This window comes from Echinops telfairi, unplaced genomic scaffold (genome assembly GCF_000313985.2).
Source record: "Echinops telfairi isolate 266 unplaced genomic scaffold, ASM31398v2 ScPeMD7_443;HRSCAF=831, whole genome shotgun sequence".
Classification (NCBI taxonomy): domain Eukaryota; kingdom Metazoa; phylum Chordata; class Mammalia; order Afrosoricida; family Tenrecidae; genus Echinops; species Echinops telfairi.
The window spans coordinates 62,303,878-62,307,329 of NW_022104341.1; the positions used below are offsets into that span (position 1 = coordinate 62,303,878).

At 45.0% G+C, this 3,452-nt stretch overlaps 1 pseudogene; it reads left to right on the forward strand.

Annotated features, from left to right (window-relative positions):
* Positions 1 to 1,712: 1,712 nt before the first annotated feature.
* On the forward strand, positions 1,713 to 2,203 carry LOC101640868 (annotated as a pseudogene).
* Positions 2,204 to 3,452: the final 1,249 nt, after the last annotated feature.

The following is a 3,452-nucleotide window of genomic DNA, read 5'->3' on the forward strand; positions in this document are numbered from 1 at the left end:
TTTTCACACAGCCTTGCTACTCTCAAAGAATGAGCTGGTGGTGCACTGTCATGATGGGGAAAAATTCCTCAGAGAAAATTTCCTGGACTTTTTCTCACCAACGAAGTTCCATTAAAAAACAAAACAAAAAAGCCTTCTTCCTACTAAGCTCCCATGATCATCCTGTGTCCTTAGAGAAAATCTACCAAGACTGGCCCTTTTGAATCTGAAAAACCAGTCACCATACCTGTTTGGGTGACCTCCCTGCCTCAAACTTACTAGCTCAGTAGATATCCTCCAAAGCTACCCTTTTGACTGGATCGTGCTGTCTGGATTGTATTATTACATCCAAGACTTGTCCCTGGCTATGATTCATTCCATAAAATCATCTTAATTAGCTCCAATCTTGCTTTAAAAATTGATGAGAAGATCAGCTCTTTGAGCTAGATGATCTTCATGCAACCCTTTGGGCACCAAAGAAGTCAAAAGCATGCTGAAGTCAAGATGTTCTCTTAAAATTGACAAGGCCAAACCATGTGGGATCCCAAGTTCAGTAGGCATCACATAGATGATACTTCCACAGTGTTCTTCCACCACTTTCTGGACTTCAACCATAGCTTTTCATTCATTCATGGTCTTCCCTCTCTTGGTTCATCTTTTCGGTCTTCCTGACCTTCCTTAAATGCTTGATCCATCTAAAAACAATTTTACGTGGGGTACCATTCCTGTGAACTTGTTGTGAAGTTTCAATGATTTGGGAGAAGCTATCCACATGAGTTTTTTTTTTTCAATAAAAATTAGGTAGATCAATTTATTTGTATATTTAACAATTGCAATTTGACATATTTTAGCATTTCTACAAACTATAGCTATGTTCAACAACTAGGCATTGTTCTTGGCTCTTTAAATACAAGTAGTGTCCTATTGTGTCATAAAGGACAGAGATGCAGTACCACAGTTTGAAGACACAAACATTAGGGAAATTAGGTGTTTTCTTCCGACTGCTTTTTGATAAATGACATTAATATCAACGTCCATTCATGGCTATCATGACCATCAGTGATGGTCCTAGGCCTATCTATTTAAAAGAGTGGATTTATAAATCCAGAGGCCTATCTATTTAAAAGACTGGATTTAGTGTAACAGGGCTAAAATTAGTGGGTTTTGACCTTAGGTTAGTAAGCCCAGTGTGAGATTTCTTTGATGCCAAGGTTACAAGATGTGGAAGAGGGGTTGGGGGAAGACATAGACCATGCTGGCACACACAACCCAGATGAGGAGTAGCTTAGTGCATGACACATGGCCCCTTAGCTGTGGCTTTCAGGGAGGATATCAAGGATGGACAATTTGATCTGCCCTGAACACTGCTGTTCATAAATGCTGTCAGTGATAAGCAGGGGTAGGGTAGGGTGAGATAAGATAAAACTATAAAAAAACGAACAATGGAGTATGTTTGAATGTTGGGGAAATAAAAAAAGAAACCAGAAACTGCTTTAGCTGACACTCAGAAGTGATCGTCCCATTATTGTTCACCTCTCCGGGATTTCTAGAGACCAGATTCAGAGCACCGATACAGGCATGGCATTTCAACTTCAATAAAACTTGACTGACTGGTTGAAGAATGCACCACACTTCTGATTCAGCAAAAAGTAACAAATATTTGGAGGTATAGTTTGTTACCTCAAATAAAAGGGGCAACTAGGTGCTCCGGGCATGCGTGCACGCAGGCGGCCATGGTGCGATTCAAGCACAGGTACTTGCTATGCGAACTGGTGTCCGACGACCCCTGTTGCCGCGTGAGCCTGGAGGACCGAGTGCTAGACGGCCTCGTATGGGACACCATCACCCGGGGGCTCGGGACGTTCAGCGCAGCCGCCTGCTCCATCGGCTTTGCGGTGAGATACCTCAACGCCTACACTGGAGTGGTGCTGCTCCGGTGCCCGGCAAGACTTCTACCAGCTGGTCTGGTCGGCTCTTCCCTTCATCACCTACTTGGAGAACAAAGGGCACTGTTACCCCTGTTTTTTCAACACTTTGCACGTGGGAGGAACAATTAGAACATGTCAGAAGTTCCTGATTCAGTACAACAGGAGACAGCTGCTGGTCTTGCTGCAGAACTGCACGGGACACCAACCAGAAGTCCTTCACACGAAGCTGTTTGTTGGAGCCAGAGGACGAGCTTTCTGACAGTGGCAGCGAGGAGCCTGCGGTGGCCCCCCAGTGAGCCTGTGTTTCCCAGCACCAGGCAGGCTCCGGGTCAGCCGCACCAGCACGCCCAGCTTTCCAGAGGCAGCATCTTCGGCCACAGCTCCAAAATGACTTATTGGAAACAAACCGAAGTCATCTAGCCCACCCCGTCTTGGAATAGCAGCCCTGCTGTGTTAGGCAGTTTTGTACCTAGTTATCTGACAGGTCTGACTTCTGAAGCATTTTGCATCCTTTGGTCAAAGTCCGTTGTTCTCTGCACACCCAACCCAGCCCCCTTTCTCCCCATGTGTGTGCATGCGTGCGCACATGGAAAAATGGCCCGTCTCATACTAGATGAAGTGTGAACAATTGGTTTTCACTTCCAAAGTGGGTGCTAAGCAAAGCAGGTCACTTAGAATAAAAGTATTTGTACTTTCCTGAGAAATTCCAGGGGGGAAAAAAAGGAGCAACTAATTCCAACTGCTGAAGAAGTAGGAACAATTAGAGGAGGCTGTGCCCGGCCGACTGGCCCTGATGAATAATAGCTCAGATATATTTTGGGGTCAGCCACACAAAAGTATTGGACAACCTGTAAACAGTCCACCTGAGTTTTGTTCAAAATATTTCTTAGCCCTGCTCTCAAAATCATTTTTCCCTCTATGGAATACAAAGCATCCTCCCCCTCCCCCCCTCCCCCCAAGCCATCCTCATGAGACTAAGACAGGGATGGATTTATTGCTGAGAGACTTGTCGGCAGCCCTCTGTGGGCTATCGAGTCATGCCTCGACATATTTTGTTTGGGGCAGACCGAAGCCGGTGAGCAGACTGATGCCTGTTCCAGTGCCTGTGAGCTGGAACTCTTACACTCATATTTTTTGACTCATGTTAGCTTTTCGATTTGTATTCATCCTCATATTAGCCTTCTTACTTTAAAAAAAAAGTCCAATGGAAAGATAAGCAACCAAACGGCGTGTACTAATATTTGCTGGACTAACCAGACTTGCCTGTCACAGGCAACACTAAACAGTTGCAAGGCTTAACCACACGTGCAGAGCATACTCTGCTAAGGGCATGGCATGGAAGGTTCTGAAAGCCAGAGTGTACCTTCCCTGCTGGCAAGCAGATCCAAAATGCATAGAAAAGACTGGTCCACAAATGCCTAATTCTTTCTCTCAAATGCACCCATCACATGAGTCACTCTTCGTCTCAAAGAAGAAAAGGGAGTAAGAGAGGAGACACATCTTTCTCTAAGGAAAATTTTCTTCAGGGAAACATGCTGAATAGAC